This window comes from Danio rerio, chromosome 25, assembly GCF_052040795.2.
Source record: "Danio rerio strain M-AB ecotype USA chromosome 25, GRCz13ab, whole genome shotgun sequence".
NCBI lineage: Eukaryota > Metazoa > Chordata > Actinopteri > Cypriniformes > Danionidae > Danio > Danio rerio.
In genome coordinates this window covers 33,590,001-33,603,923 of record NC_141045.1, presented here as the reverse complement: position 1 = coordinate 33,603,923, position 13,923 = coordinate 33,590,001, and the positions used below count along the sequence as shown (strand labels likewise).

At 35.7% G+C, this 13,923-nt stretch overlaps 1 protein-coding gene and 1 long non-coding RNA gene across 12 annotated transcripts in view; one reads left to right on the top strand and one right to left on the bottom strand.

The window, feature by feature from the left end:
* The window catches only part of rassf8a (Ras association domain family member 8a), a 46,856-nt gene that overhangs the window by 32,519 nt on the left and 414 nt on the right, over nucleotides 1-13,923 (bottom strand). The gene's annotated exons all lie outside the window — the stretch shown is intronic.
* Nucleotides 9,900-13,923, top strand: part of LOC147837883 (uncharacterized) — a 4,438-nt gene continuing 414 nt past the window's right edge. The window contains exons 1-3 of the long non-coding RNA XR_015526657.1: nucleotides 9,900-11,292; nucleotides 11,586-11,935; nucleotides 12,207-13,923. The exon at nucleotides 12,207-13,923 is cut by the window's right edge and continues 414 nt beyond it. This is a non-coding gene — a long non-coding RNA (uncharacterized LOC147837883). The remainder of the gene's footprint in view (nucleotides 11,293-11,585; nucleotides 11,936-12,206) is intronic.

Genomic DNA, 13,923 nt, shown 5'->3' with positions numbered 1-13,923 from the left:
TGCCGTCCCACCACAAGCACTCCATTCAATCATCTGCACATCACGCTGTGCACAAGTGATCACTTAAAGGGTCTAAAGCGAGCGCAGCAGAATCAAGCAGCATTTGTGAATATAACAATGTAGCACTTGGATAAATGACTGTACATTTGGTGACTGTGCAGCTGGATTTAAGCCTGATTCATCATGATGACATCATCCCGCATAAAGTCCTAAGCTCAAAGTATACTTTGCTTTCAATAAGTCTTCAAAATGAAAAGTCTGCAGCAACCTCCAGTTCACGTGAACTATAAAAAGACAAATATGACGAGGCATTTCTTGCTCTTTATTTATCTCTACAATTATAAATAAATAAATCAATATGAAAAACACCAAATTTTATGGCAAATTAATGTAGTTCATTTATATTCAATACCCAATTGTTTGAATTACTAACATCTACACAATGTAGCTTGTTAAACAAACAAAAACACCACTATAAGCAGGTGTGGATGAGAATGTCATATAACTTGAAACTTGAATATAACTTGGTGCTCAATGTCATTCGCACAACAACTAAACACCATCATGATAACACACACAACATTAAATAACGCAATAAACACTATGGGCTCTATGTTAATGATCTAGGCGCATAGTTTAAAGCACATGACATAAAGGCATTAAGGGTGTGTTAAAATCCACTTTTGCTATCTTTAGGATGGAAAAATACGCTTTTAACCCTGGTCTAATAGGGTTGTGCTTATTCTTTTAATGAGTTATGAGTGTGTTTGAGCATAACATGCATTAAACCTATCGGTCTTATTTCCTAAACCCTTTAAGAGTCAGTTGGGTCCAGGGCCGGAGCAAGCTGAACTGGGGCTGTAGGCCGAACAGCGATCACACCACCCTCAACCCGAAAGTGAAAAAGAAAGTGACCGGTTTGCAAATGAAAGTAAGGACCAGAAGGGAGGGGGTGGGTGTCGCGGATGAAAGTGAGGACCGGGGAGTTCGCCACTTAGGTAGCCTCTATGGACGCACCAACCCTGGTTGAGTCGCGCCATGGCGCATTTGCTGTTTACATAACGGACTTTGTAAGTGGACAAACTGAACACTTCACCAGTGAAAAAACAATTTAACAGACCATCTGCAACGCGAGTTTAAAGAATGAGCCTCCTCCATTTAGCCTCTTTACTTTCTCTTAACTTTACCTCTTTATTTTACTCCTTTACTTTGATGGATAAGGAAACAATGTTGTACGCACTCCACTGAAGACATCCATTAGCCTACATGCTTAATTTCATTTGTTAAGTTTCAAGATTTGTTTCAAATCTGAATGAATAAATAAACAATAATAATGAAGTGTGTTATAAGCGAGTTATATCCAAATACACATCCTATTCTTATGCCCCATAAGGCAATGCGTACGTCTCCTCAACCAGACAGATGGACAAATCTGAATTTGTTTTTATCCCTCCTTGCTCTTCATCGTGTGCACCTTGTCCAACACCAGCACCACCACCCCCTGACAGCGGAGCGGGACTTTGCAAAATAAACCATGAAACTATGACCAATGTGAGGAGAGTTTACTTACTCATGACTTGTTTTAGCTCTTTTGGTCCGTTTAGAAACTTTGCAGTGTGAAAGCGAACCGCACCAAGAGCAAAGATCAACAATGTAACAATTGTAATCCATGTTGACTGATGTAATTAAAACTACATTTTAATAGTTTCAACTAGGCCAAAAACATGATACATTAGAACATTGATACTTATTTCAACTCTTATTTCTACTCTAGTAGCTTTTGGAGCATCCTTAAAGAATGGAGGAATCACTCTTCCACAGTAAAATATGACTAAGGATGTTTGGGCTGACAAAAAAAAAAAAAAAAAAAAAACAGGAAGGGGATTTAAATTCCAGCAGCAGAGATCTTGTGAAGTCTCTCTTTTTAAGGCTAATGATGAACTGCATATCTCAATGAACTCAAATGAGTAATATCCTCTTGCTCATACTTGGCAATCTGACTTTTCCCTCAGGAATCAATGAAGGCATAGTTTTCCCGCCAATTTAACTGTCCTCTTGGCCAGTTTTGCTAGTAAATATAAACAACACATTTAATTTCGACCGTCTGATTTTATGCATTTGGCAAACATTTTTTTCCTTCAGCTTTTGTCTACGTTTCACAAAACAATCTGCGATGCTTGCTAAGAGAGCTCATATTGATCTGAACAGATGCCTAATGCTAAGCTAAACTCCGAATTGCATTTTTCACCAGTTCACATATTCTTGATTAAAAACCGAACTTGTTGAAAATCCCAAAACCTCATAAAGGGTAATAAGCGTATCCTCCAAATATTATGTTAGCATAACATATGTTTAACAAATCTTACCTTTGGTTCTTTGGAACCAGTTGAACTCTTGGCAAGACGCTGAACCCTAAAGTCTGTGAGGAATGGATTAAATTCAAAACAAATGCTCGAGAATAAGCATCTGTCCAAAAACTAGAGACAATGAGATAATTTCTCAAGGAATGATGATGGGGTGCCATTACTATTGGTGAGATACTCTGGATTAACCTTTTGTTCTGCTTGTGCTTGCGCTAACTGCCATGCTACATGTAATTACTAGCAATTTATGCACTCTACCATAATTACTTGCAGATCTAGGCTGAAACTATTCCAAGAGTAAAAGGGCTACAAGGGAAACCGACAGACAGAGAGTCTAAACCATATATAATCTGTCCTATTTTGACACAAAAATGAGACTCAAACCTTTTAAAATCCAAAAAGAAATGAATATATGAATTGATCTGAAGTGACACGATCACTTCATTTCATGAACCAATCACAGTTTTCTGATACATGACCAAATATTGAAGTATGAGGTTGATAAATGTTTTGGTTTTCATCTGGCAGTGAATCTAGCCTTTAACTTCAATTAGTTCTTCACAGAAATTAAGTAGATTAGATACTATTTTATTTCCATGCTGCCTCTATGTCCCACGTGGAGATGCAAACTCCAGGGGCCTCATGTATCAACGTAAGTTTCAGCATTAATCATAAAAAATATAATAATGATGTTTCTTGATCATTAAATCAGCATACTTTAATTATTTCTGAAGAATCAGGTGGCACTGAAGACTTGACTAATGTTGATAAAAGCTAAGCTTTGAATGACAGCAATACATTATATTTTTGAAAGTGAAAAAAGACTTATGGTGACCCACTCGGAATTTGTGCTCTGCATTTAACCCATCCATGTGCGCACACAACGTAAACATACACCCAGAGCAGCAAAAAGAAATGAATATATGAATTGATCTGAAGTGACACGATCACTTCATTTGATGAACCAATCACAGTTTTCTGATACATGACCAAATATTGAGGTATGAGGTTGATAAATGTTTTGGTTTTCATCTGGCAGTGAATCTAGCCTTTAACTTTAATTAGTTCTTCTCAGAAATTAAGTAGTTTAGATACTATTTTACTTCCATGCTGCCTTTATGTCCCACGTGGAGATGCAAACTCCAGGGGCCTCATGTATCAACGCTGAGTACGCACAAAAACTTTGCGCACGCCAGGTTTCACGCTCATGTTTGGATTTACTAACGTTGAAATTAACGTGAGAATGTGCATTAATCCGCGTGATTCTTTGGCCCACGATGATGAATAGCTTACTAGCCGTTTAAGATTTCCAAGAGCTTTTCTCTAGGAGCTCTGTGCTGAATTGGGTCCAAATTTGGAGAAACAGCAAGGAGGCTCCAAGGTGGCAGGGTGCACGATGGGTGGCTTCTTGGTGAGTAATGTATTTAAAAATATTACACCAGCTATTATTGAGCGTAATTATTTAACTGCATATCAGGAGGCTGCGGTTATCAATTAAAGACGTGGCTGTTAACCCCCTTCAACAACCCCCAAACTGACCAAGAGCGCAGATACAATGATGCACATTCTCGCATTCGGTCAGTTGTAGAGCGAGCGATTGGGCAGCTGAAATGCCATGGCGCTGCCTTGATAAGAGAGGATGGGGTGTTCCTCTAATACATCTGTGTCTCCCACAGACACGGGTACTACTCCAGACAGTAAAGTGTCACCCACAATTGAGGTAACTCTCTCCTCAAAGGGTGTTAGTTCAGCATCCCCTTTACATCGGACCATTTTTTTAAAAATCATTCACAGTACGATGTTCATACTCCACTGCGTTAATTCTATTCATTCACTCAATTTTTTTTTACGTTTGTTATTAATTCCGGAGGACAAACTGTAAACCGCCAAAGTAGAGTCATTACCATATTTATACAGGGGAAGAGGGAGGGAGGGGATTCGCGCTCGTGCATGTTGCGCTCAATTTCACGGTAATTCGGAGATACAAAAAGAATATGCATGGGATTCTGCATACTGCTATTTACTGCGTACGCACATTTACAGCTTTGTCCGTATGCAATGTTTTAGTATTAATTCAACGCAAGTCTTTGTATATGAGGCCCCAGTGAAATTTACTTTGATAAAATAGAGAAAAATTCACTCAAAAATTAAAATTCTGTTCTTAATTACTCACCATCATATCGTTACAAATGCCTCAGGAAAGGTTTCCGACTTGCTCAAAGCCCAAGGTAAACATCATCAAAGCGGTCCATGTATCTTCAGCAGGTCAACGTAAAATTACGAAGCTACAAGAATACTTTTTGAACATTGCTCTCATTAACATGGGCCCTATATGTACACTGAAGAGAAGAACTTGTTGGAAAAAGTTGTTATTTTTGTTTTGTGTGTGCATTTCTCACAGCCTAATAATATTCTGATTGAACTACTTTTTTGGTACTTTCTTAACTTCGAATTTCTCATTTGTGTTCCAAAGAAGAAGGTCTCAATGGTTTGGTAAAATATGAGCATGGAAAATTAAAAACATAATTTTCATTTTTTGGGTGAACTAACCCTTTAAACCAGAGGTCTTAATCTTAAATTGGTGGGAGGCCATATCAGTGACTACTCATAGGAGGGCAGTTTTAATATTCTAGCATATAAAGAAAGTGGAAACTTTATGTAATTGATGCACTCTCAGAAATTCTTCCCCAGAGTATCAAAGCTCCTTTTTGTTTCTTGTTGTACTAGCTCTTTATTTAAATGCCATCACAGACTCTCACAAAAAGAAAGCTATTAAAACTTCTAAAATATGTGCTTTATTTAATATTCTGCAATAATTTGTTTTATGTTTTTCATGTGCCCTTAATTATAAATTTTTTCTTCTTATCTCTCTCTTGTTCTCTTTATTTTGTTTTAAATATATTATATATATTTATATTTATATATATATATTTATATATATATATATATATATATATATATATATATATATATATATATATATATATATATATATATATATATATATTTATATATATATATATATATATATATATATATATATATATATATATATATATTTGTTAAATATAATAATAATTTGTATAATTATAAAATAAAATAAAATATTGAAGAGGTAGTTTAAATTGCTATGAAAATAATACAACTGACCCTTCGCTAAGACTTGCCCTCCTTAGTTACTGTTGCTACACCTGTCAAGCTTTCGTGCCTGGCATGGCTTTTACAATCTGTGTGCGCCGGTGTCAGACACTGCCAGGGATATAATGTCATTTTTGGCAAACATGTGAGATATCCGAGAAAGCCAGACAAAAAAGGAATGCAGTATGCATTACAGGGGTATATTCACGACATAATAGGCAACCGATTAGAGAATAATTCAATCTAAATTGAAGCTAGCTTAGCCTAGCCGCCTCATACGCTGACCATGCAACAGCTTAGTTCATGCTCAGCAGGAGAGGTGACATTTAAAAATAATCTAATAATAACAAATTAAACCGTGATTTCTCTATTTTTAGCCAAAAAGCCTGATAGATTAATTGTTGTGCAATGAAATTTAGCATTACTAACCGACAAGGAAACACCCATGGACAGTGCTTTTACATAGTTCATTCATAGAAAGAACAGCCAGAAAGAGAAAATTGATGGATTTGAGCCAAATATTAGAATCATTGACCATAACAATGTACAGTAAGTTACCTATTACTGTCAGTATGTGCTCTTTATAAAGGAATGAAAAACAGCTGCTGGTGAAGTATATTGATCGCAAGTGCTCAGTTTGTGATCACATCTCGGTTTTGGTCTGTTGATTTGTAATTTCAAATATTCGAAGCTTGAAATAGATGGAAATATGAAGTTCAGTAAAGTCTACAGATCTGCAGAGTCGTATTTTCCGGATCAATAACTCATGTCATTATGACCTATTCGCTATTAGTATGACTTATGCCTAGTTCAGACTGCGTGATTTAAGCCCTGATTTTGGCTCGCCGACAGGTTTAGAGAAATCGCCGACAAATGCCTGAAATCACAGGCAAATCGCTGCTCGTGCACGTGAGTGACAATCACACAGTATGAACTATCAAAGACGCGATCTGAGAGAATCGCCGATGAGTCGCCGATGCCTGTGAGATGTTTGGCATGCTAAATATCTGGAGCTGTCTGCGATTCAAATCATGGCGTGTGAATTGAGTTTTGACTGAAAATAACATCAGCGATCGCCTACAGCCAATGAGAGAGCAGCTTTCACTTGTGTGTGTGTGTGTGTGTGTGTGTGTGTGTGTGTGTGTGTGTATACTGTATACCTGCTGCAGGCCAGCGGGAGGTTGGGGGAGAAGTTAAAAGCGCTCATTTTCGGTTTATTTGGACCCACGAAATGGAGGAAAAACTAGTGGAGGTTTGACAGGACTCAGGAGCAACCGTGTCTGTTTGGCGTTTCATACAGAAAGAAATTAGTTTATTATCAACTTAAGTTGAGGAGAAATGGCTAATTCCCTTTAAACCCAGGTGAGCAAACATGTACATATTCTACCCCATTAAAGGCTTCTTTCTCATTATGTAGTTAATAATAAAAGATATACTACGTGTTTTTGACTGTAAGACGTATTTTGGACGAAGTTGTCGGCGATTCTTCTTATAGTAAAGTCATGCAATGTGAAACCCCTTGTCGCCGATCCATCTTGCAGTGTAAACAAAGCAGCGACGAAACGCTAGCCCAGACAGTCATGCAGTGTGAAAACATCTGTGACACGACTATTTTGAAAATCATGCAGTCTGAACTCGGCATAAGTTAATATGGCGAAGGCTTAAACGGAGCAGTGCTCATAATATCGAGCGAAAAAAAAGAAAGAAAAAAAGACAGCTGTGAAACATAACCTGCTTTGTATTTTTGTAGGAAACACAGTTAAGATTTGTTTAGGGTAAGAGGTATGTGAGTTATAGCCGTCGGTCTATTACTGAATGAGTCAGGAATATCTAAACAAAACCAACTTGGCTCCGCTCCTTTAGCGCCCCTCACAGAGCTTGATCCACGCTGGCATTTCTCCTCTTGGGTTTTTGGTTTAGAAAAAGTAAAAAATTCCACCACCCCATCCAAACTTTAAGGATACCGGTCATCAGATTTGCACAATCCATATGCACTCGCTCGAAAGCTTGACAGAGCCCCTGTGTGTAGCTACAGTTGCTAAGCCACGATTGGTGGATGGCGGTTTTTGGGTGTGGCTTAGCGAAGGGTCAATTTAATAATAGGCATAACAATTATTATTATTATTCTGTCCCAATCAATTGTTGCTTAACCAAAAGTTTAACAGATGGCATAAAAAAGCAGATTGGCAAACTACATTGACTTTACGGGCAATTGTTCTTCTCAATATCTTTCTTTTTTGTAAAACTACAACAAAGAAGGTAAAAGTATGTATATATTCACATTTACTTTAACATGTTCAATTTAGCCAACAGAAAAAGTTTACAAATGCACATTTTTTTAAATACATATCTTAATATTCATATTAGGAAAATCTATTATTAAGACCATTTGAATCGAATATAAGCCAATTATTATGTTTGCACCACCCAGCTTAACGTTCGAGCCATAAAGAGCTGTTTGTACAATAAAATACAGGTGGTTTAAACTGATAATCAAATGACCCTTGCGTGAATGGCCCGCAGGCCAGCAGTTTAAGAAGAAGACCTTCAGAATATTATTTTTTGTGTTAAACTAAGTTTTGGAACAACATGACATTAACGGTGCAGTAGGTGATCTTACACAATGCTAACAGCTTAGCATAAATCTCTGAATCACAGTCCCTCCCCTGCTGTCCAGAGCCACGCCTCCTGAAACAGGAGCACGCGCACCTGCACCTAAGGATGACAGCAAAAGAACCCTCTCTCACGTGTTAAAAGCGACTAGTGCTTGTCTGGCGGCGTGCAGGAATTAAACTCATTACTAAGCCAAACTGACATGCTATTTCAGAGCAAATATTTAGAGTTGCATGGTAAACAATACAGGGAGAGAAAAAGCAGTATTTACTTGTGTTTTGTTGTTAAACTAATTAAAATCTACATTATCGATGTTGTAAAAGGTCCTTTATGAAACTGAAAATAGTCTTATCAATCTTTCACAGGAAAATTTTAGTAACTGAACAACACTTCTGTGAAGATATAACCCATTTGTAACAACAACATCTAACGTTACATCAGCTTTGCGTGAAGCTAAAATAGTTTTAAAACAGAACATTACCTGTCTAAGAGAAATCCTTCAGCCATGGTGTCATCCTTTCTCCATCGTGCAAAGGTAACTCTAACGTTGATTCAGGTTTTCAAAGTTTTGATTCAGCATGTTTTTGCCGATCACATGTGCGCATGCTCTCTCTCTCTCTCTCTCTCTCTCTCTCTCGTGAACGCGCAGCACGTCTATGCACAAACAGCAGTTGGCGGAGCTGCGTACAAACGGCTGCGCAGTTGTTCAAATCTGCATTTGCTGACAGTCTGAGCTACTTATCAGAATTTTGAGAGATGTCGGCCCGACTCAATTTATTTGGATGAACATTTTTTAGTTTTATGCCTTACCCAAAATACAAAAATACATATAAATACATTTAGATCATTTACTTTTGGAATGTGAAGAGACTTTCAACCAGCACAACAAAAAAAATGTTTCTGAAGATAATCACCTACTGCACCTTTAAGTAAATAATGACAATTTAGGGTAGAGACTAGCTATACGCACCTAAATAGCTTGTGGCGCCACTGTATAGTGAGGTTACTGAAAGGATTAACTAGTGACTGAGCCATTGTTGAGGCTTGAAGGCATGCAGGTGGTTATCCAAAGACCTGGGCCTTGATTTTACACCATGGAAACTGATAACATTGAGGCTACGCATTCCACACAGCTGGGCACTCGATGAGCACTGAAGGGGGAGATAAGAAGTTTAATGTCTCCATTTGAAATTTTCAGTCTCAGGCGTAGATTTATGGTCATCATAATAATAATAATAATAATAATAATAATAATAATAATAAAGCGCCTTTCCAGAGCTCAAGGACACTTTACAAGGAATGCAACAAAAAGATAAACAAACATACATGAGGTCAAATATAACAAACTGGAATTACACAAACAAGACCTAAGAGACATATGAGCAGAGTAGTGGTGGATCAGATTAAGTGGTCAGTTTGGCAGATCAGAAGCGAAGCATTCAGAAAATAAGTGAGTCTTAAGTAAAGATTTGAATCATCATCATCAATCATACACTGAGAAAAAAAAAAGATTTCTGAAAAAAAGTGTTGCAAACAATTTATATGCTTTGAATTTAAACAACCAAATTAAATGTAGTACTGTTCAACTTAATTTGTTAATTTAAGTTTAGCCCAAATAAATGGTTTACAACCTCTTAACATGAACAAATTTAGTAAATCCAAGGAATCATCTTTGAATATTTTTCAGTGTACATTGACCAACTTTTTTTTTTATAACAGATACTAAATTTAAAATACATGTTTTTTTTTTATGTGGAACTGTTTTGCTTCCGGGTATTCACTTTTACAGAATGTAAATATACTTTTAATCCTTTTGATTTGGCTCTCGATGATCCCCAGGGAAAAATTAAGGTGCGAATAAAACACAAACTACACAAACTGAACCATGAAAGACCTTCCATCAGCCAAACACAGAGAAGAGCTGTGTCCTCTACAAATCTCCCATCTGGGACAACTGAGGAAGAAAAACAAACCGTCTCTCTCCACCCCAGTAAAACAATAACCTGAGGTTTTGGAAGAAAGTGAGTGAATTCACAGTGAAATCTCAGAATCTTGGTCTTAAATCCCTGGGGTGTCCTAAAATGTACTGCGCTACGCTTAATTCTTTCACGTTGTTTGGCACATTTAGCCTGTACGAGTAAAAACAATGAGGAGCTTTCAAGAAAAGGTAACAGGAAAACAAAGCTTTGCTCAAAACTATGAAGGAAACTAAACCATGCCAGGTTTTAAACAAAGTCCTTCTCTAAGGACGTAAGATGGCAAGAACAGTCTACCTACTGTGATTTTCAACTAATGACCAGTATTATCTGCTTTTGCTAGTCCAAGTCCAAGCTAAAGCTCTTTAACAAACCTATGAATATCCATCGACCCCCTACTAAAAATCCACCTCCATCTAGGACGCCGAGACTGGCAGAATCGCTAACATCTGGATGGCATGTTTAACTGGATATAATACTGCCTTTGTTCTTTTGCCATGGTTGTGATCAGCAGGCTAGCTTTGAAGGACAAGCCAAAATAAGTTATAGAAGTACTGGATGAAGTGTCAGACTGACTAAGTGGTTTATTAATAATCTCTCATCTTAACACATTCAATCAAGCAGTTACCCACTGAAAAGCATACTGATGCAGTAAAATGTGATTTCTGTTGCACATATAATTCACTGCTATTTACATTATATATAATAACAAATTAAATTTTATGCTTTAAAAAAAAATAAACAATTGAAAATGAATCTTGAAAATGTCTTTGTTAGTACCAAAATTTCTAAGGATAGTTCAGCAAATAATAAATTACAGATAATTTTTTTTTTATAATTACTCACTCTTTATTCGTTCCAAACCTTTAAGAGTATCGTTCTTCTGTTGAATACAAAAGAATGCATTCCCAAAAAAAGCCTGTAACTACTAACTTTAATATCAGGCGATTTGTTTTAATTAAAGATACAGTGGATTTTATATTTACACATTAGTTAAGTGGCTATTTATATGCTCCCTTATAGTTTACCATGGTACTTTGAATAATTAGTGTGAAATCACATGTAATACGACTTCAAAACAACATTAGCACTGTTTGTTTGACTGTGAACAATGTCGTACTTTGGCCATTTACTGCTAATATGATTTCACTATTCAGATTTGGCAAAGAATATGTTTCTGAAATTATATTATTAAGGAGAACGTCTGAATGTGTGAATACAAAAACAACTTTACCTCAATTTAGTTTTTCCTATGGAAGTCGACTGAGGTAAAGTTAGTTTTAAATTTGCACAATTGTTCATTTAACGTTCCCTATGTTGTTTACCTATGCTACTATATTCGGTCTGAATTAGCATGCAAGTATGACTTGAAAACAACATTAGCACTATTTAAATGACTGAACATTGTCGCACTTTGATAGTCATTGGCTGCTAATATGATTTCCCTATTAAGAATTTGCAAATAATACTTTTCTGAAATTACATTATTAAGGAGAAAGTCTGAATGTGCAAATATATGCGAATATTCAAATGGAAGTCGGTGGTTACAGGCTTTCAGCTTTCTTCAAAATATTAATAAAGACGCTCATAAAGGTTTGGAACCAACTAGGTGTGAGTAAAAAGTGAGTAAATGTTCATTTTGGAGTGAATTATCCCTTTAAATGTGGCCAATAAGTTACACAGTATCAAGACAATAACTGGGTCTTCTTACAGTGTCAAATAGTCATGGTCAAAGTAATAAAATTTAAGTAGGCTACTCTCAACTAAGTATTTCGCTAAAATTGCAAACAAGAAATTTAGATTTTACAAATATTGCAACCAGTGGTGGATAGAGACCGAGGTAAAGTTGGTTTTATATTATATATATATACATTCAGACTTTCTCCTTAATAATATAATTTTATAAAAGTATTATTTGCCAACTCTAAATAGTGAAGTTATATTAACAGCCAATGACTATCAAAGTACAACAATATTCACAGTCAATTAAACAGCGCTAGTGTTGTTTAAGTCTATATATAAACCCTATATTCAAATTAGCGTAGTAGATAATATAGGAAACATTACATGAAGGAATGTGCGAATACAAAACCAACTTTACCTCAATTGGAAAAAGTACTGAAAAAATCATACTCAAGTAAAACTACCATTATTTGCCCAAAAATGTAGTGCAACTAGAGTAACAGTATCTGTTGTTAATATTACTCAAAGTATAAGTAAAAAGTAGCCCTTTTAAAAGTACTCAACTGTAGTGAGTTTTACACTGTGAATGCATTTACATGTAATTTGTGCATGTGTGTGTAAACGTAACATTCTGTAGTGAATTTAGTTATTGTTTAAAGCCATTTAGCTATGTTTTTAGTCATCCTCATACAGTAAACATCCTTCATCTTCTCAACAGTGTCTAAACAGTCTCTGAGACGGTGTGTGTAGACATTTTGGACATCTTCTTGTCACTTTTAATGCTTCCAAACACTTTGCTGCACTTATAAAGTGCCTATGTCTTGAGGTTGTTACTTCCAATCACAGGACTGATTTTTCCACTTCCAATCCCAGTAGACAAGACAAAAATAAAGTAGTGACTGTAGGTTGAAGAAAAATAGTGGAGTAAACGTATCGATAAAGCACAAAAAATGTATTCAAGGGTAAGTAAAAGTACACATTTTTAAAACTCCTAAGTAAATTATAATTCATGAGGAAAAACTACTCAGTTACAGTAATTTGAGTATTTGTAATTTGTTACTTTACACCACTGACTGCAATACTAACCTATAAAGAACAAGATATAGCTAAAAATCCACTTTGTTCACATATAAAATGCAACTCAAAAGATTCCCATTTATTTAGTTATTGCAGGCATTTTCTTATAGTCTGAATTCGGATCTCATGGCTAAACACGTTTTATGTTAATGCGATTTTAGTGTTTACTTTTATACGTTTACCAAAGTATTTACGACCCTTGACATCAATCAATAATGTTGTTACTCGGGTAAACTATTAATGTTATATTGTGACACTGGATATAAGTAACAGTATCTGTTGTTAATATTACTCAAAGTATGAGTAAAAAGTAGCCCTTTTAAAAGTACTTAAGAGTAGTGAGTTTTACGCTGTGAATGCGTTTACATGTAGTTTGTGCATGTGTGTAAACGTAACATTCTGTAGTGCATTTAGTTACTGTTTAAGGCCATTTAGCCATGTTTTTTCAGTAATCATACAGTAAACATCCTTCATCAGTGTCTAAACAGTCTCTGAGACGGTGTGTGTAGACATTTTGGACATCTTCTTGGACACTTTTAATGCTTCCAAACATTTTGCTGCACTTATAAAGTGCCCATGTCTTGAGGTTGTTACTTTCGATGTGTGATTTGATTGGACGGTGATCACAGAACTGATTTTTTCACTTCCAATCCCCATAGAAAAAATAAAAAAATAAAGTAGTCACTATGTAGATTGAAGAAAAATAGTGGGAGTAAAAGTACTGATCCAGCACAGGGGTACGTAAAAGTACACATTTTTAATACAACTTAGTAAATTACAATTCATGAGGGAAAAACTACTCAGTTACAGTAATTTGAGTATTTGAAAATTGTTACTTTACACCACTGATTGCAATCCTAATCTATAAAGAAAATGTAGGATATATATAAAAAAAATCCTCTTAAAAATGTAACTTAAAATATTCACATTTATTTATAGTTATTGCAGGCATTTTCTTATATATTTAATTCGGATCTCATAACTAAACACGTTTTATGTTAATACGATTTCAGTGTTTACTTTTATACGTTTACCAAAGTATTTACGACCCTTGACATTAATCAATGATGTTG